This window comes from Carcharodon carcharias, chromosome 25 (assembly GCF_017639515.1).
Source record: "Carcharodon carcharias isolate sCarCar2 chromosome 25, sCarCar2.pri, whole genome shotgun sequence".
NCBI lineage: Eukaryota > Metazoa > Chordata > Chondrichthyes > Lamniformes > Lamnidae > Carcharodon > Carcharodon carcharias.
This window is the reverse complement of record NC_054491.1, coordinates 16,377,903-16,399,739: the sequence shown is the minus strand read 5'-3', so window position 1 is coordinate 16,399,739 and position 21,837 is coordinate 16,377,903.

Sequence of the window (21,837 nt, the reverse complement as noted above, 5' to 3'; positions counted from 1 at the left end):
TAGACGGGAGAAGCTGGGGTTGTGCTCCTTGGAGAAGATTTGGTTGAGGTGTTCAAATTCACGAGGAGGTCGTCTGGATAGAGCGATAGGAAAAAAACTCTTTGCATCGGCGGAAGGGTCAAGAACCAGAGGACACTGTTTTAAGGTGATTGACCAAAGAAGCCATGGTGACATGAGGAAAGGCTTTTTTAAGCAGCGAGTGGTCAGGATCTGGAATGCGCTGCCTGAGAGTGTGTGGTGGAGGCAGATTGAATCCTGGCTTTCAGAAGGGAAATGGATAATTATCTGAAGAGAAAAAATTTGCAGGGCTAAGGGGACAAGGTGGGAGCATGGGACAAGGTGAGTTGTTCCTGTGGAGAGCCAGCACAGACACAACGGGCTGAATGGCCTCCCCTGTGCTGTAACTATCCTATGATTCTCTGAATGGTCTTTGTTATTAGATCTAAAAATATTATTTAATTGGTAATAGTTACATTTTAAAGTACCAGCTCCTTTCTTAGCTCCCTTGTCCGTTGGACGTGATGGTATCCCACAGTATTCTGGCTGTTGGCCCTTAACCCAGGTTCCTCAATAGATTGAAGTATTGGGATGTACTACAACTGTAAATACCATTGCCGTCTAAATGGCTGGTCCCAAAATATATAAAATAAGACAGGATGGTATCTCAAATTTAAAACACTTAGGGCTGAATTCTCCGGTTGGCGAGCGGGGGCGGGGCCCACTTGCCGACGTGTAAAATGATGAGCAGCGATGTTGCGCATGTCCCGACATCACCGCGGGTCATTTAGATTTTCAGTTCGGCAGGTGCACAGCTGACTCGGCTGCGCGACCACCGACCTGACAACAGCCTATTAAGGCCTGTTTCAAACTAATTTGAACAATTAAATGAGCTGCCCATCTAACTTTAAGGTTGGACAGGCAGGCGAAGAGCCCAGGCGGCCTTCGCATTTTTTCATGGGCACCTCATCCACAGGCGGGACGAGGTTTCATGAAGTGTAAAAAATTCAATAAAATTTAAAAAAAAAATTGATATGTCCCAGCTCATGTGACACTGTCACATGAAGGGACATTTTTTAAAAGTTTTCAGAATCACAGAGTGCAGAAGAGGCCCTTTGGCCCATCGAGTCTGCACCGACATGTGAGAAACACCTGACCTACCTACCTAATCCCATTTACCAGCACTTGGCCCATATCCTTGAATGTTATGACGTGCCAAGTGCTCATCCAGGTACTTTTTAAAGGATGTGAGGCAACCCGCCTCCACCACCCTCCCAAGCAGTGCATTCCAGACCATCACCACCCTCTGGGTAAAAAAGTTTTTCCTCACATCCCCCCTAAGCCTTCTGCCCCTCACCTTGAACTTATGTCTCCTCGTGACTGACTGTTCTAAGAAATTATGAGGATCAGGTTCGCAGGCGGGTAGTTTGATGCGGAAACAAAGAACAGGAGACTAGCTTGCTAGGATAATATTCTTGTTTCCTACCTAGCCTACATAGGATAGAAACCAGGTCCGATACTCACAACGGGTCTGGCATAATTGGCTATATACTTACTCCACGAATTACTGGAACTGGGAGCCGTCAGTTCTGCGGAGGTGCCGCCTGTGACCCACGCTCGGCGATTAGCTTAACCCGGAGCAGACTCCCCGAACTGGGGACTTTCCAGGCTTATATATGCGCTACTTGCCGAGTTCACTGAGTCCGCGTTGGGCACTCGTCCAACACATTGTTTAGTACTGGGCATTGTTCCCATGCGGTTTCGGCTCCGACTCCCTTCAGTAGATAACAGGAAGTCTCTTAGCAACGTCTTGTGTTCAAGGTCAACTGGTGCCTGGATCCAATCTTGCATGTATTGGGACACCATGTTAACCCCTTATATTACATTCCACTGATTGGCCCAATACATGTAACGATTATACAAATACATAATAATAAGCAATACATTGTTATAACATGTACATGTTTTGTTCCAGTTGCTGCCGCACACGGCAAACATACGTACAGGTCAGTATATTACAACAGGTCAGAATCACTAAAACTCCGATTAAAATGAACAACGGAGGAAATAGGGAACGTCGTGCCGTAGTTGACAGCCCATTGAACAGATCCCACCAGTGATGGGCGGATTCCACCTCTACTACATGAGCAGCGTGTACTACCTTTTGGCCATGTATAAAGGTGGACACAGTCACCCGGGTAACATTGATTTGATGTTGTCGCAATATCTGCTTTAGCTCTTCCGAGCGATCGAGGGCCTGTTTAAAACGCTCTAGCGAGATACTCCAAGGGTGCAGCCATACCTGCCACTGCATAGTGGTGAGGTGTTGCGTTCCGCTGTAATTGGTCAATAGGTAAGTATGGTTCTGCCACCGCCATCGATAGATGCCAGTAAGGCAACCTGAAAAAGGGGTCGTCGGGAGTAAGGCATGGGCATGACTAGTGGCCACACAGAGCGTATGGGGACCAATCTGCCACATCATATCTCGGGGTGCCTCAATCATCCATTCACACAAAGCCGTGTCTTCTGTAAGGCACGGGTCTCGATATCGATCCATCAACAGACAGGCCTTTCCTTGATCCGCCTGCTCACACGCGGACAAGTCATAGGTAAGATTGGTGTCCGGACTGAACCAATTCCCTTTTGTTTTGAGAAAGTAATATCCATCAGATGTAATGACCGGCAATACGTAATATCGGCACACCGTCACAAAATCAGTTACATTCAAGGTTACAAAATGTCCTTTACACAGCGTTGCATTACACCATGTTTTGTCCGGATAGGTGTTCATCCATAATTTCTCAGATACGTTCCACACCCCTCGCCAGGCCTGAACATTAGGCGAAGTGACTATTCGTAAAAATCGTTCTTTTTGCAAATGTGCATGCAGCATTTGGATACCGCAAATTGTCCAGTTCATCTGTACAGTAAAATTTTGGAACAGCCGTTGAGTCGAATCCCACACGTCCAATTCCCATTTTAAGGAATGCAGCAAAATTCGTGCAGTCTCTTCCTGCGTCATCATGGCCGACGGCATCCATCGGCCAATAGTGTACAGGCCTTGTGCAGTTGCTTGCCCCGTACTGGATAATTTAGTACGGGTCACTTCAGAGTCTATAGCATTGGATATCCCCATTACTGTCCCTGCCCCTCCTAACAAGGTATCGTACCATGCCCGTCGTCGCCGTTTAGGGTTACATTCGGGTATGACTGGCAGTCGGAAGGTGGTTGATGTTTTGGGATGCCAGACTCTCCCCTGATTAACCAGTCCATTGGGCCTCTGCCAGTGATTGGCGTCCCATTGGTAATCCTCATTTCGTCGTTGGCGGTAATAATAGTCCATTCAATACCACCCTCATGACACTGTCCTTCGGAACACATATTCACCCGGGTGTGAATGGTCAGTGCGCAGCCCGGGGCCACTGTTGTGTTTGCATCCTCAAAGCTGCCCTTGCATCGATACAACGTGCAATTGCTGGTGATAGTCATAATGTCACATCGTTGTCCGGAGGGGCACGTAAAATTGTCCTGCCTTCGCTCTTGGTCACTGGCTTCCCAGCTGACGATCTGTCCCAGAGCACCAGCATTGTGTTTCGTTTCTTCCGACCCGGGTCTTGACATACTCCGACCCAGGATTCCAACAGTCCATAGCACATTCAGGGCCCACCACCATGCCATGATCCGGATCTATGGTGACGAGAAGACGTGGGCTCATGTTTCTCGGAGGTAGCATTGGTTTGCCGGCACATTATGCCAGGCTGAGTCCCCTGGATACATTATTGTCACCAAACTATCCTTCCCTTGGGCGATTATTTCTGCCGGTTTTGGAGGGCCATTTGGCTGGCGTACCCAAACTTTAGCCCCCTTTACATCAGTGGATCCGAAACCTCCCGTTCCCCGTTCGGTTATTTTCGTAGGGGCCCCCGTCTCCTCCACAGTGGACATGTCACAAGGTTTAATTACCAATTGGGCGATCTTATCCCCCTTATTAACCACGTAGGGCTCGGTGGTGATGTTGACTAGGATAACCCCAATCTCTCCCTGATAGTCTGCGTCAATAACTCCACCCATGACATCGATCCCTTTCAGTGATAACCCAGATCGTGGGAGAATGTGTCCATAAGTCCCGGAAGGGCAAACTAATCCCAAGCCGGTTTTAACTGCCGTTGGCACTTGGGGCACCAACGTCCGGGTAGTCAAGGCCCGCAAATCAAGCCCCGCTGATGCCGGGGTGGCCCGGACTGGCAGTTCCGCTTCCGCATCGAATTTCCACATTTTAATGGGACGCGCCTCGGGCGTGTCACATACCTTTATCATCCTATTTAAGGGTGTAACTCCATTCCCCAATGGACGATTATTAATTTGTTTTACAACTCGGATGAGGTTCTTTTTCCAATTTGTCAAATCATTCGCCCCCCCCGCCTTCCGAAGAGAGGACTTCAAGATCCCATTCATCCGTTCAATCAGTCCTGCTGCTTGCGGATGATACGGCACATGGTATATCCATTCGACATGATTATCGTTGCACCATTGCTTTATCCGCCCTCCCGTAAAGTGCGAACCGTTGTCGCTCTGGACCTGCATAGGCATCCCATAGAATTGTTCTATCATATCTAAACATCGCAGGGTTGCCTGCTGATTATTATGGCGACAAGGATGGGTCACCAGGACCCCAGACATGGTGTCCACTGCTGTGCAAATGTGCCTGCATCCCTGGGACGTGGGCAATGGGCCCACGAAGTCCATCTGCCAGCTTTGGCCGGGGCCTTCTCCTCGGTGAATGTGCCCCATCATATGCTGAGGCACTCCCTGTCTTTGGTGTTGGCATTGCTCACACTGATTCACTGCGGTTTTTACATCGTCTACCAGCAGGTCTATACCCCGATCCCGGGCCCATTGTAGAGTCCCTTGTACCCCCCAATGCCCAGCCTTTTGGTGTGCCCATCTGGCTAGGTCCACCGAGGTGTCCCTCTGTATTACCATAGCTCGAACTATGCCGTCAACATATCGGTTATGGAGGGCTTCTGCGTCATTTCGGGACGTGTGGGCGTCCACGTGTGTGATAAATATCCTTAAATGCTGGGCCTTCTCCCAAATTTCCTCCCACAGCGGCCTACCCCATACTTCCCGACTTTGGATCATCCACTGATTGGCCTGCCATGTGGGCATCCACTGAGTCATCCCGTTAACTACTGACCATGAATCGGAAAATAGGTGTACCCCAATAATTCCGGCCTGCATGATTACCATATGCACCGCCTTGAGCTCGGCCCACTGGCTGCTCTTACCCTCTCCCAATTCTTCCAATGTAATCCCTTGCTTTGGATTATACGCAGCGGCCTTCCACCTACGCCGTCCTGACTTCCATTGAGCCGAGCCGTCCACGAACCAAGCAGTGGCTTGCTCTTCCGACGTCAGCTCATCGTACCTTTTCCCAAGTTTCACAGGTGATTCTGTGTATTCAATCACCTCGAATCTCACTTCCCCTCCCTCAGGGGCCTCCGCCACTTGCTCATGTAAGACTGACACCCCCTTCTGCCCAGTCTTCACCCTTTCTGACACATACCATTTCCATTTGATGATACTACTTTCTTGGGCCGTCCCTATCCTATGTGTAGTGGGATCACTCATTACCCACGGGAGAATGGGTATAGCCGTTCTCATAATTACTTCGTGTCCCGCTGTCAGGGCCTCGGTTTCCACCAAGCTCCAGTAGCAGGACAACAGTTGTTTCTCAAAGGGGGTGTACCTCCCCCCCGCCGGGGGTAGTTTACGAGACCAAAACCCCAACGGCTTCCTTACGCGTCCTTGTTTTTGCCATAGACTCCAATTTGCATAGTCTCCCTGTGCCGAAACCTGCAATTCGACCGGTCCTGACTGTATTTTTCCTAGGGATACAGCCTGCTGTATCGCTTGTTTGGCCATCTCGAAGGCGAGTTGATGGTTGTTAGTCCATTCAAACTCTGCCTTCTTCCTGGTAATTTGGTATAATGGTCTCAGTATCTGTCCCAAATGTGGTATATGTTGCCTCCAAAAGCCAAATAGTCCGATAAATTGCTGTACGTCCTTTTGCGTGTGAGGAACTGCGAAGGCCTGAATTTTATCCCTGGCCTTCTCGGTAACTTCTCGTTCCCCTTTATTCCAAATTATCCCCAGGAACTTCACAGTCTGGGAAGGCCCTTGTATCTTTGCCGGGTTGATTTCCCATCCGTACCCCTTCATGTGTTGGACTAATGCGTCCAACAGTGTTTGTATCTGGGCCTGCCCACTACCTTGTATCATTATATCGTCAATGTAGTGGGAGACCATTACATGGTCCGGCACTTCGAACCTTGCCAAATGTTCCGCCACTATCCTATGACATATAGTGGGGCTGTGCAGATAGCCTTGAGGCAACCGTGTGAATGTGAACTGTCTACCTTCCCACGTGAAGGCAAACTGTTCCTGTCTATCTTCGGGGATTGGGATAGTAAAAAAGGCATTAGCTAAATCGATCACTCCGTACCAAGTACCAGGGTGATGTTGTATTCGTCCTATAATGGTAACGGCGTCAGGTACCGCCGCCGTCAGGGCAGGGGTATGGCGGTTCAATTGCCGATAGTCCACCGTCATCCGCCAGGATCCATCAGCCTTACGGACCGGCCACAACGGGTTATTCCAAGCAGTCGAACACGTTTTTAGTACCCCCGCTTCTAAATATTCCTTAATGGTGGCGGAGATCTCTTTGTGCCCACCAGGAATTCTATACTGTCGCAGGCTGATCACCTTTTCGGCTATTGGGATGGGAAAGGGGTCCATTTTCACTTTTCCCACCAATACCGTGCGACAATGGATTAAGGTTCCAAATTCAAATTTGCCGTGTCGCAGGTATAAGGTTAGCCCTGCCAACACGTCCATTCCTAGGATCCACTCGCGGACCGGTGTTATGATTACCGAATGGGTCCTGATCGGCATTGCCCCTATCCCTAAGGGTAATTGCACCATTTTTCCTTCTATTAAGTTTCCTCCCAATCCCACTAATGTGACTGGGGTTCCTTTAAACTTATGGGGAGTTCCATGGATTAGGGTGGCCTCCGCCCCAGTGTCCACTAGAGCCATAACCGTCTGAACAGATTTGCGCCAATAAATGGTCACCGCCACATGTGGTCTGATGTCATCGGCCGACCATTGGCTCGTTTGTGGGCAAATCTTCGGGGCTTGGCCCAATCCCTATTGGTCTTCCCACTCGTCCTCTTCTGACAACGCCGGGTACAGGCGTTTAGCACCCCTTCCTCTCTTATTCTTCCCCTTCTTATTCGCATTGCGAGTGCGCCGGTCTACCTTGCAACATTCCCTGTAAGGGGTTGTCACCTCTCCTTCCTCCTCCTCGGAGGACTCCCATTGCGGTCGGGTGGGGGTTTTCCCTCTATCTGAAGCAACGTTCCCCGCCTCCCTGAACTGGCATTTCTGTATTAGTAGCTCTACCAATTCCTCTGCCGTCACCCGTGGTTCACGGGCCTCAGTTTCTACCCTGGACACTTTAAGTCCCTTTCGTTTACACATTTCCTGCAGCTCTCTCGTGGGTCTCCCATCAACGTCCGCAACCGGGACTTGTGCTTGCATCAACGCTTGCCATAGGGCTCGGCGGGAGGGTCCGGGGTTGGCTCCTTGATTGGGGTTGGATCTAGAGTCACCTCGAGTTTCCGAGCGACGTCCCTCCCTAGTCCCATTATTACCCCGGCCCTGCGCCCCCCAGTCTCCCAGTCCTCCCATCTCCCGCATCATACTCCGAGCCTCCCCCAACGTTTCTCCTTTGCCACTCAACATTATGGTAAGTAGTAACGGCTTATAATGTGGGGGAGCCGTTTTTACCAGGTGATCCCTGGCTTGTTTGCTCACGTTGACATTTTCTACCTCATCCAAGACTCCTAACAACAAGGCATCCCGTACACATAGCCGGGTCAATCTTTGTATTCCTTCCTTAATCGTGGTCCATATTCCTTCCAGGGGTGGCCAGTCAGACGGGAACGGGTATTGTTCTGCTACCGCTCGGGCGTACATCCCGAACAGAGTCCCCGTACCCCTCTCCCCTACCATATCTTTGGCCTGTCGTCTATATGCCAGGTCTATTGCCGCATCTTTGGCCAATCCCCCAAATTTGGGCGCATCCTGAAAGTCTACCTGGACTTGCTGTCCTCCTTCTTCCAAAAGCCTCACCAACCACAATTCAATGGGCTCCCCAGGATTTCGGCGGGTCTTTTGAGTAATGTATAATACTTCCTCCGTAGTAAAATCCTCCGTTAACTCGGAGAATTCCGGAGGAGGTTGCAACTGGGGGATCTCATGATGGATAGGCTCGCCTCGCTCGTTTCGTTGGGGATTTCCCTCATCATCCAACAACACTTCAAACCTAACAGGAGGCCGTCTCTGAACCTGTTTTCTCCGGACGACCGGATTCGCTCGCACCTGGGGTGGCAGCTCATCTTCGTACTGATCATCCGAGTCCCCCCATATATTCCCGTCCCAGTGGTCAATATCCCAGCCGTCCCCATTATTTAGCTGTGCCACAAACGCCCTTATTTGAGTGGGGTTCACGGAGCGCGGGCGCTTTCGCTCACTCTTCCGCTTACTAGACGACAAATGTGTGATCGCCCGCCCCGCTAATTCCGTTAGTGCTGCTATTTCTGCGTTTAGTTTTATAATTTCTTGTCTTAACACGGAGGCATCCCCGCTACTGAGCCCCTGCTCATGCTTAAGGGTTGCTATTTCAGCCTCCAACTTCTGACGCCTGTCAGACTGCTGCTTACAAGCCGCCGCACAAGCCCACATCCGCCTCTGGATCCCTGGCAAGGGGTTCCTTGAGGGGACCGGGATTTTCTCAAGGGTGGACAGCAGCGACCCTGGGGTGGTTCCTACGCCTTCGGCCTCCCAGTTTTCCGGTCGCCCCCCACCCTTCCGCAAACAGGCCGCTACACTATGCCACGGCCCTTGCCATCCTGGGACCGCAACCGCCTCGGCCTGCCCTTCTGGTTTCTTATTCCTTTTCCCAAACATTGTTTCGCATCAAAATCCCTCCTCAATTGCGATTGATCCTGCCGACTACGCCAAAATGTTCTAAGAAATTATGAGGATCAGGTTCGCAGGCGGGTAGTTTGATGCGGAAACAAAGAACAGGAGACTAGCTTGCTAGGATAATATTCTTGTTTCCTACCTAGCCTACATAGGATAGAAACCAGGTCCGATACTCACAACGGGTCTGGCATAATTGGCTATATACTTACTCCACGAATTACTGGAACTGGGAGCCGTCAGTTCTGCGGAGGTGCCGCCTGTGACCCACGCTCGGCGATTAGCTTAACCCGGAGCAGACTCCCCGAACTGGGGACTTTCCAGGCTTATATATGCGCTACTTGCCGAGTTCACTGAGTCCGCGTTGGGCACTCGTCCAACACATTGTTTAGTACTGGGCATTGTTCCCATGCGGTTTCGGCTCCGACTCCCTTCAGTAGATAACAGGAAGTCTCTTAGCAACGTCTTGTGTTCAAGGTCAACTGGTGCCTGGATCCAATCTTGCATGTATTGGGACACCATGTTAACCCCTTATATTACACTGACCCTTCAACTAAGGGGAACAGCTGCTCCTTAGCCACCCTGTCTACTCCCCTCATAATCTTGTACACCTCGATCAGGTCGCCCTTCAGTCTTCTCTGCTTCAACGAAAACAATCCAAGTCTATCCAAATTCTCTTCATAACTTAAATGTTTCATTCCAGGAAACATCCTGGTGAATCTCCACTACAGCCCCTCCAGTGCAATCACATCCTTCCTGTAATGTAGCGACCAGAACTGCACACAGTACTCCAGCTGTGGCCTCACCAACGTTCTAAACAACTCCAACATGACCTCCCTACTTTTGTAATCTATGCCTCGATTGATAAAGGCAAATGTCCCGTATGCCTTTTTCACAACCCCACTAACATACCCCTCCACCTTCAGAGATCTATGGACATACACGCCAAGGTCTTTTTGTTCCTCAGAACTTCCTAGTGTCATGCCGTTCATTGAATATTTCCATGTCAAATTACTCCTTCCAAAGTGTATCACCTCACACTTTTAAGGGTTAAATTCCAACTGCCACTTATCTACCCATTTGAACATCCCATCTATATCTTCCTGTAGCCCAAGACACTCAACCTCACTGTTAACCACCCGGCCAATCTTTGTGTCATCCGCAAACTTACTAATCCTACCCCCCACATAGTCATCTATGTCATTTATATAAATGACGAATAATAGGGGACCTAGCACAGATCCCTGTGGTACCCGCTGATAATGGCTTCCAGTCACTAAAGCAGCCTTCTGTCATCACCCTCTGTCTCCTACAACTAAGCCAATTTTAAATCCACCTTATCAAATTACTCTGTATCCCATGTGCTTTTGCCTTCTTTATAAGTCTCCCATGTGGGACCTTGACAAAGGCTTTGCTGAAATCCATATAAACTACATCAACCGCACTACCCTCATCTACACAACTGGTCACCACCTCAAAAAATTCAATCAAATTTGTTAGGCATGACCTCCCTCTGACAAATCCATGCTGACTATCCCTGATCAAACCTTGCATCTCCAAGTGAAGATAGATTCTCTTCTTCAGAATTTTCTCCAATACTTAGTTTCCCTACCACTGATTTGAGACTCACTGGTCTGTAGTTCCCTGGCTTATCTCTACAACCCTTCTTAAATAGCGGAACCACATTAACTGTTCTCCAGTCCTCTGGCACCTCCTCCGTGGCCAGAGAGGAATTAAAAATTTGGGTCAAGCCCCTTCAATCTCCTCCCTTGCCTCCCTCAGCAGTCTGGGACACAAATCATCCAGACCTGGAGATTTGTCCACTTTTAAGCCTGCCAACACCTCCAATACCTTATTACTTCCTATATCAATTTCCTTAAGAACTTCGCGGTCCCTCTCCCCGAGTTCGATACCTTCATCCTCATTCTCCTAGATGAAGACGGATGTGAAGTATTCATTCAACACTCTACCGATGTCCTCTGGCTCCACCCATAGATTGCCCCCTTGGTCCCATATGGGCCCTACCCTACTCTTTCCCTGGTTATCCTCTTCCCATTGATATACTTATAGATTATCTTAGGATTTTCCCTACTTTTACCAGCCAGAGGTTTCTCATATCCCCTCTTTGCTCTCCTAATTGCTTTCTTAAGCTTCACCCTGCACTTTCTGTACTCCACTAATGCCTCTGCTGATTTGCTTCCCTTGTACCTGCTAAAAGCCTCTCTATTCCTTCTCATCATAACCTGAATATCTCTGGTCATCCATGGTTCTCTGGGCTTGTTACTCCTTCCTATCACCCTAGAGGGAACATGTTGAGCCTGTATCCGCCCCATTTCTTTTTTGAACACCCCCCACTGCTCCTCTGTAGATTTCTCCACAAGTAACTGTTCCCAGTCTACCTTGGTGAGATCCTGCCTTATTTTACTAAAATCCACTCTCCCCCCAACCCAAAACATTTTTTTGCAACTTGTCTATTTCTTTGTCCATAACAAGCTTAAACTGTACCATGTTGTGGTCACTATCACTAAAATGCTCCCCGACCACCACCTCAGCCACCTGTCCGCCTTCATTCCCCAGAATTAGTTCCCTTGTTGGACCCTCTATATATTGACCTAAAAAGTTCTCCTGTACAAGTTTCAAGAAATCCACTCCATCCAAGCCTTTATTTAGAAAGTTTAAATTTAAAACAAATCCCCTTGAGGCACCTGTGTGTCTCAGGGAGATGTCTACGCTCTGTCGCACACATGCGCAAAAGAGCGCACAACCGACTCAGGGATTCCCCCATCCCGCCCACACAGGGAGTGCTCAGTGCTTCTGGGTGAGCGTCACACTGGTAGGGCCTGATTTGGCCCACCCACGTAAAATGGTGGCGCGCACCCAATCAGGGTCGCCGATTGGGTTCACGCTCGCTCCCGCTGACCCCCGCACAACACCCCCGACGGGGAGAAAATTCAGCTCTTTAACTAAGGCAATGTCAAAAACTAAATGTGGTCCGTTTCAGTCAGCTACCCATCACCCATCATTTGTCAAGATGCCCAAAGCTATTTTCTTTGGAAAAGGCTCATCTCACCAGGAGGACAATATCCAAGAAAGTGACAGTATCAAGAATTAATTGCGATTTAGTGTTTAACGTCAGGTCTTTTATTAATTGTACTGCTGGATGACTAATCCTTATGTGTACAAAGAAAACAAAAAAATGATTGAGGCATGATACAGAAGAGTTCCCAAACGAAACTTGTTTTTTGCTAAAGTTGTGTGACTACTAATCCACACAGGTTTGACATTGATCTCAATCTGTAAGGCTCTGGGCTTCCAACTAAGTGTCTGGTTTGCATGGGTCGGAGCTTCTAGGAGACAATAGGTGACCCTTATTCAGCCATCTTGAAATTGGCTTAGCCTGCTCCAGGCAGACAATAATAGCCTGAGAAAATGCAGTAACATTGACCATATTTTCATTGTGCCACATTCCTCATAATGAGCTGGTCAAGCAGATCGAGGACACAAGCTATATTTTATCACTGCTATTGAAGAAGTAAAACTAGAATTCTGAGTTTATAATTGCAGTAATCTGTTGTGTAATATACCTTTAAGACAAATGTTGTAATGTAAGATCACATGATCTTGATACCCAATAGCAGAGTAGCGCAGGCTGCCTCTATAGTCAGTAGTCTTGACTTAGAGTCTGAAGAGAAAAGACAGTTTTGGGCTGTAAGCACACAAGTGTAGCTGCTGAGTTCCTTTTGTAAATAAACAGAATGTGTTTCTTCTAAGAACGATCGACTGATCTTCTCTGTCTTGGTATCAACTCGGTCACCCCAAAACAAGTGTGCAACCCAGATCCTTCAGCCCCAAAAAACCGGGGAACTGGATCCAACAAACTGGCGACAAGAGTGAAAAGCAAGAAAAGACAAAAGGATGAGGTATAAAGCGAGAAAGAATGAAGGAAATCGAAGAACCAAAATCCTCGCACGTTCGTTGTAAGTAAAGATCCTTCCTGATCGTCGAAGTGATCCCTTCAGAGCTTGTAATGAATCACAGATTAAAAAGATCGAATGATTTTTCTGTCATCGAAATGGACACCTCATGAGACATTGTAAAGATAGAGTCAGGCAGACTTTCAGGCAAATGAGATTAACAATGTTGAAAAGCCTGAAGTAATAGGTTCAGATGTTTATTCGTTATATAATTTAAAAGGTAGGAAGAACAGAACCTATGTAACCATGAGAGTGAATGGAGGTTGATACTGGAGCAGCCACTACAGTGACAGGTGAGCTTACTTTTCAATACTTAAATCATGGGGAATGTAAACTAAATTTGGAAGAAACTGATGCCAAATTGAAAACTTAAAAATGGGAGAAGACATACAAGTCAAAGGCATAAGTAAAGTCACAGTTCACTACAGAGGTCAAACAGTGAAATTATCCATAATAGTAGTAGCAGGCGAGAAACCTAGTCTCCTCGGATGAAACTGGCTGAAAGAAATTAAATTGGAATGGACAGAAATCTTCCAACTGAGAACTAATGGGCTATCAGAGCTACTACAAAAATATGCCTCAGTTTTCAAGAATGAACTTGGAAAGATTGAGGGCTACAAGCAAAAATCCATGTAGATCCAGAGGCAACACCAAAATTCATGAAGGCTAGACCAGTACGTTATGCAATATGAGATAAGGGATGCGCTGAACTGGACAGATTAGAAAAGCTGGGAGTGATACAAGCAGTACAATTTTCAGAGTGGGCAGCACCAATTGTACCTGTTCTCAAACCTGACCGAAGCATTCAAATATGTGGGGACTACAAATTAACAGTCAATAATGTGGCTAAGTTGGACAGACACTCCATACCAAAAATTGAAGACTTGTATGCTAAACTGGCAGGTGGAACTGACTATACGAAGCCTGATATGAGTCATGCTTATCAACAACTGGAAGTAGAGAAGGCCTCCCAGAAGTTTGTCACCATTAATACACGCAAAGGGTTGTACCAATATACCCGTTCACCTTTTGGCGTATCTTCAGCTTGCACCATATTCCAAAGAACCCCAGAAAGTTTACTACAGGGACTTCCCCAGGTTGTAGTTTATTTGGATGATGTTCTCGTGACTGGCCTCACTGAAAAGGAGCATTTGATGAACTTGGAAGAAGTTTTGATATGTTTTTCGCAGGTGGGAGTGCAGTTTAAAAAAAAGAAAAGTGCACATGCCAGGTGAAACCGGTAACTTACCTCGATTACAAGGTAGATTCACAAGGCCTACATCCAGTCGAAGAAAAAGTGAAAGCCATTAGAGAAGCGCCAAGGATTACATCTGAACTGAAATCATTTTTGGGGTTGGTCAATTACTATGGACGCTTCTTGCCTAATTTGTTGACAGAACTGGCACCCCTGTGCTACTTGCTCAAGAAAAACCAGCATTGGTCTTGGCAATCACCACAGGAAGAGGCTTTCACAAAAATGGAACAGTTGTTACAATCATCTACACTTCTGGTACATTTTGACCCAAACAGAGAGTTGATATTAACGTGTGATGCATCTCCTTATGGAGTGGGAGCAGTGCTTTCCCATCGAATGGATGATGAATCAGAATGACCTATAGAATATGTATTGAGAACACGCGATACAGCAGGAAAAGGGTACTCTCAAATAGAAAATGGCAGTCTGTCAATCATTTTCAGTGCTAAGAAGTTTCACCAATATGTACACGGCCACCATTTTACCATCATATCGGACCACAAGCCATTATTAGGATTATTCAGCGAAGACAAGGCTATACCCTATAGCCTCAGCAAGGGTACAAAGATGGGCATTGATCTTGGCGGCGTATGAGTATACTATCATTCATAGACCCATAAGTCAAATTGCAAACACAGATACACTCAGCCGTTTGCCCTTGCAAGTAAAAGATGAGGATGTTCCAATTCCTCAAGGCTTCGTTTTACTATTGAGCTTCTTGGACTCCTCACCGACATGTGCTGGACAGATTAAAGATTGGATAAGACTGGGTCTTGATTTGTCCAAAGGGCGAGATCAAGTTCTTCATGGTTGGTCAAAAGAACAAGAATCTGATTTAAATGAAACTGTATTTCCAGAGAAGGTACAAAATAACCAGCCAGGAAGTTATCTTATTGTGGGGAGCATGAACGTTTGTTCCTCTAAAAGGACGAAAGCCATTGTTACCTGAACTTCACAGTGCATATCCTGGAATCAGCCATCCAGTGCAGGAAATGGACGAATGATCTCATCCGTGCCGCCAGGGTAAGTCAACCATCTCATCAATCTCAACTCACCCACTCACAACAGCATCACACATTCCCTGGCAGCTTGCTCACTGACAGCTCAAGGGACATTACCACTCACTCTCTCACACACACCCTCACATCTCCATCTGGCCTCATCTACTCCGAAGGCTGCCTCCCCAACCCCTCCAAGGCTCCAGTCAGCACACACACGCATGCCTAGCATCCTTCTCATTTGGCCTGGCATGCGCCTTGCTCACACCCTCTCCATTTGTCTTTATGCAGGACAAGATCACGCACGATCAACAGGAGAGGTCTCGGATGGGGGGTGGAGTGCCGGACATCAAGATCCTCACTCCATTCGAGAGTCACCTGTTGGAGCTGTCCGGAGAGGACATTAACTGCTCCTGCGGCAATGGAGAGGTCAGCGGTGAACACCCATGTGAGGATCCTGCACCACATGATCCCTTTCTCACCACTACTCTGAGTCCACTGTTCTGTGTTCAGCGAGGCTGCCAAGCACTAATAATCACCACTTTCTCTGTTAGGCACATCTGACACGTCGCTCTCAGGCAACCTTGACCCCGACCCCAGCACTGAGAGCACCTCGAATGAGGATCTTGAGGGCAGCACCATTGAAGACTCACGGCACTCACCCACACCCTCCACCAGTGCAGGGACACACACCTCGGTGGTACCTATGTGCAAAGTAGCCTCGGGATCACAATCTGGTGAGCACAGCACCAAATCTGTTCTGCAGCAGGCTCCTTCCCATCTTCACCCCCTCACGTCTGTCGTGCACTGTCTTCTCCTGCATAAAGATAGATAAATGGATTGTGAGCACTTCTAATGCAGCAGGAGGTCACATGCTGTGAATCCTGTGGTTAATAAGTGTCCTCCTGACTTCCCAAAGCCTGTCCTCCATGAACAAGGCAGAAATGAAGAGTTTGAGGGAGTACTGTCCAGCAGCCTGGATAATTGGCGCTCCAACAGCACTCCAGAAGCTGGACACCATCCAAGACGAAGCAGGCAGCTTGAGTGACACACCAACATTCAGGCCCTCGACCACTGACGCAGAGTGGTAGCTGGTGTGTGCTATGTGAAAGATGCACGGCTGCCCATCCTCAAGGCTAATTCAGCAGCCCCCTCCAAACACGTGAGCTCTAGCAGCTAGAAGGACAAGGGCAGCAGAGGCAAAGCATCAGCACCATCTTCAAGTTGCCCTCCATTCCAACTACCCCCGAACTGCCCCCCCACCCCCCCCCATCCCCCACCACAATGGCTGTGCCTTCATTGTGGCTGGGTCAGCAGACCTCATAGACTGCAGTGGGGAAAGGCAATACCCCAGCACCTTCTCAAGGGCATTTAGGGATGGACAACACAGATGCTTTTCTTGCCAATAATGCCCAAGTTCCACACCAGATTTAGAAAAGTGGTGAGAAGAGGTCAAGAGTAGATGGTTCACTTACCCGAGTGATGCAGATTAAATCATTCATCTGTTTCCTGCACTGCAGGGTGTTCCACCTCTGTACCCCCTGTGGCACTGACCACCCTGCCAACCAAAACGCCATTAGCATCTATTAATTAAATAGGACCTGCCCCTCAGTGAAACAGTAGCCTGCTAAAGAAAATCATTAGTAAATGGAATCCTGAACTGAATTATTTTGTTAATCATAAGAAAATCAGCAAGTAAAATTTACCACTGACGGCTATCGTTAACTACTTGGGATTTAGTGCTGCATTAAAACCTGCCTTGGGCATTAGGAGTTATGCATTTTAAAAGTTGATCATAAGATTTTGAGCATTGATTTATTTTTGGAACCTGACATTTATTAACAGCGAAAAATGTTTTTTAGCAGGTTTAAAATGATTTGGTTTGAGTGCTGATGAGTATTATGCTAGTTTGATGAACAATCCCATTTGGAACATTAATCAATCTCTCTTCCAGAAGTCAGTCAAGTGGTTTTCTATTTCCTGTACTTGCTGATTTTAATTTAAGATTACCAGTTGGTTTTTTTTCTTATCCTCACACTCAGCCGGAGATTCCATTTTCTGGTAACCTTGATCTTTTTCTTTTCAGCAGGTGCCTCGTTTTACCCAAAAGCAGGACTTACTTGAACAGGATAAGGATAAATTGATGGTTCTTTTTAAAAAAAAATTATTACGGGATGTGGGCATCGCTGGCTGGGCCAGCATTTATTGCCCATCCCTAATTGCCCCTTGAGAAGGTGGTGGTGAGCTGCCGTCTTGAACTACTGTGGTCCATGTGGTGTAGATACACCCACAGTGCTGTTAGGAAGGGAGTTTCAGGATTTTAACCCTGCGAAAGTGAAGGTACGGCGATGTATTTCCAAGTCAGGATGGTGAGTGGCTTGGAGGGGAACTTCCAGGTGGTGGTGTCCCCATCTATCTGCTGCCCTTGTCCTTCTAGATGGTAGTGGGTTTGGAAGGTGTTGTCTAAGGAGCCTTGCTAAGATTCTGCAGTGCATCTTGTAGATTGTACACACAGCTGCCACTGTATGTCGTTGGTGAAAGGAATGAATGATTGTGGATGAGGTGCCAATCAAGCGGGTTGCTTTGTCTTGGATGCTGTCAAGCTTCTTAAGGGTTGTTAGAGCTGCACTCATCCGGGCAAGTGGAGAGTATTCCATCACACTCCTGACTTATGCCTTGTATATAGTGGACAGGCTTTGGGGAGTCAGGAGGTGAATTACTCACTGCAGGATTCCTAACCTCTGAAATGCTCTTATAGCCACAGTATTTCGATGGCTAGTCCAGTTCAGTTTCTGGTCAATGGTAACCCCAGGATGTTGATAGTAGGGGTTTCAGCGATGGTAATGTCATTGAATGTCAAGGGGCAATGGTTAGATTCTCTCTTGTTGCAGATGCTCATTGCCTGGCACTTGTGTGGCGTGAATGTTACTTCCCACTTGTCAGTCCAAGCCTGGATATTGTCCAGGTCTTGCTGCATTTGGACATGGACTGCTTCAGTATCTGAGGAGTTGCGAATGGTGCTGAACATTGCGCAATCCGGGAAATCCCCACTTCTGACCTCATGATGGAAGGAAGGTTATTGATGAAGCACCTGAAGATAGTTAGGCCTAGGACACAACCTTGAGGAACTCCTGCAGTGACGTCTTGGAGCTGAGATGATTGACCTCCAACAACCACAACCATCTTCCTTTGTGCTAGGTATGATTTCAACCAGCGGAGAGATTGCCCCCTGATTCCCATTGACTCCGGTTTTGCTAGGGATCCTTGGTGCCACACTCAGTTTGGGTTCACCAGGGCCACTCAGCTCCTGACCTCATTAAAGCCTTGGTGTAAATGTGGACAAAAGTGCAGAACCCCAGAGGTGAGGTGAGAGTGACTGCCCTTGACATCAAGGCAGCATTTGACTGAGTGTCCATGAGCAGGTTATTGGTAAGCCAATGCTTCTTGATAGCATTGTTGATGACCCCTTCCATCACTTTACTGATGATGGAGAGTAGACTGATCAGGTGGTAATTGGCCAGGTTGGATTTATCCTGCTTTTTGTGTACAGGATATACCTGGAGTAATTTTCCACATTGCCGGGTGGATGCCAATGTTGTAGCTGTGCTGGAACAGCTGGACTAGGGGCGTGGTGGCAAGTTCTGGAGCACAAGTCTTCAGTACTATTGCCAGAATATTGTTAGGGCCCATCGCCTTTGCAGTATTTAGTGCCTGCTGCTGTTTCTTGATATCACTTGGAGTGAATCAAATTGACAGAAGACTCTCACCTGTGACGCTGGGGACCTCTGGCAAAGGCCGAGATGGATCATCCACACAACACTTCTGGCTGAAGATTGTTGCGAATGCTTCAGCCTTATATTTTGCACTGACATGTTATGCTCCTCCATCATTGAGGATGGGGATATTTGTGGAGCCTCCTCCTCCAGTGAGTTGTTTAACTGTCCACCACCATTCACGATCGGATGTGGCAGGACAGCAGAGCTTACACCGGATCAATTGGTTGTGGAATTGCTTAACTCTGTCTATTATCAATAAAATATAATAATGTTATTGGAAATTAGTTTAAAATAGATTTATAGTGGGGTTTGTGTGTGCATGTGAGAATTGGATTAAAGCCAGCAACTCTGGTTGCTTTGATATATAGTAGCTTTGAGGTTTTAATTAGATAAACATAAGGAGAGTAGAAGTGTAAATTTTTATTTGTTAAAAGAAACCATTCAAGACTGCAGGTGAAATCTTGCACCTAGCTAGAAGATACCAAGCAATGTGTTTATTTCTTCAAATTATTAATAAAATTGGTGGGTTGATGGAAGTTATTGTTAAAAGCCTAGTGATACAATGGAAAATTTACATTCAAAGAAACTCATTTTGAATGCAACTGTCCAGGTTGTGCTTTGCCATGTGTCTGTTTAAATCTGTGAGATTTACTGTTGCCTTAACAGGGATGTAACTAAGGATCAGATTAATTAGGGGATTTTTGTAGTTACAGCCATCTACAAAATTACTGCTAAAGTATGTGTTTTTTTCTTGTATTAATAAATGTTTAATTTAGTTTTATAGAAACCCTCTTGAGACTCGGTGGTCTTATTACTACCAAATTCAAAGCCTGCACCTCGAGACATACAAATTGCAAAACTGGGTTATAACACTTGTTCCAAGTTTCCCTCTGGGATTTGAACAGCTCAGCCTTTACCATTGGCTGTGTCATAAAAATTGGAGCTCTTTGTAATTCCTTGATTTGTTTTTTGGAATTGGTGAATCTGCTACGAGTACAAGAAGCACTTTGAATTCAGGTGTTGGTGAGGTTTTGTTTTTAAATGGGGGGACTGCAAGATGGCTTTGGTAATTGCTAAGACTTGTCTGGGAGTAGAAGAGTATAACTCTGATTGGGTTACAGGAAGTATCCAAGAGTAAGCTAACAGAGTTGGCGGATCAATTACAATTGGGTTTACCTGCAGGGGCTAGGAAATCAGACATAATTGAAGTAATAGCACAACATTTAAAATTGGAAGGAATACCTGAGAGACAGAGTTCTCCAAGGGGTGGTTTATTGGAATGGGCTCAAATTCAATTGCAAATGGAAACAATTGAACTGGAAGAAAGGACAGGGCATTCCAAAGGGGACAGGCAGAAAGACAGGAAAGAGAAAGAAAACAGGAAACGGAGCATTTATTGCCCATCCTTAGTTGCCCTTCAGAAGGTAGTGGTGAGCTGCCTTCTTGGACTGCTGTAGTCCATGTGGTGCAGGTACACCCACAGTGCTGTTAGGGAGTTCCAGGATTTTGACCCAATGACAGTGAGAGAACGGTGATATATTTCCAAGTCAGGATGGTAAGTGACTTGGAGGGGAACTTCCATGTGGTGGTGTTCCTATCTATCTGCTGTCCTTCTAGATGGTAGCGGTCATGGGTTTGGAAGATGCTGTCGAAGGAGCCTTGGTGAATTCCTGCAGTGTATCTTGTAGATGGTACACACTGCTGCTACTGTGTGTCGGTGTGGAGGGAGTGAATGTTTGTGGATGTGGTGCCAATCAAGCGGGCTGCTTTGTCCTGGACGGTGTCAAGCTTCTTGAGTGTTGTTGAAGCTGCACTCATCCAGGCAGGGACTATTCCATCATGCTCCTGACTTGTGCCTTGTAGATAGTGGACAGGCTTTGGGGAGTCAGGAGGTGAGTTACTTTTTGCACAATTCCTAGCCTTTGACCTTCTCTTGTAGCCACAGTATTTATATGGCTAGTCCAGTTCAGTTTCTGGTCAATGATAATCCCCACGATGTTAATAGCAGGGGATTCAATGATGTGAATGCCATTGAACATCAAGGGGCAAAGCTTGGATTCTCTTGATGGAGATGGTCATTGCCTGACACTTGTGTGGTGCAAATGTTACTTGCCATTGTCAGTGCAAGCCTGGATATTGTCCAGGTCCTGCTGCATTTGGACATGGACTGCTTCAGTATCTAAGGAGACACAAATGGTGCTCAAAAAAAAAGAGTTTAGAAATGCCAGGAGGCGAGGAAGGACTTATCTTCGAAGTAGAACCCAATGAGGAGATATTTAAATTTGTACAAGCTCTTCCAAAGTTTGAGGAAGGGGATGTTGAAACATTCTTTATTTCATTTGAGAAGATAGCTAAACAGATGAAATGGCCACTGGAAAATTGGACATTATTGTTACGGTGGGTAGAGCGCATTAGGTTTATACTTCACTACCAGAAGAAATGTCAGAGATTTATCATATGGTAAAAAAGGCTTTTTTGAGAGCATTTGAGTTGGTTCCTGAAGCATATAGACAGACATTTAGGAATGAGAAAACAGCCTGGGCAAACTTATATTGAGTTTGAGAGAGTAAAAGAGTAAAACAAAGTAATTTTGACTGATGGACGTGGCATTAAAAATAGAGACAATATATGCAGCTCCTAGAGAAGTAACTCTGTTGGAAGCATTTAAAGGTGCTCCAGATCTGCAGTAATGTGGTTAACTCTTAAATGCCTTCTGAAATGGTCTAGCAAGACGCTCAGTTGTATGCCACTGTATACCTATCAGAAAGCTTACTTGGAAACCAGGGTTG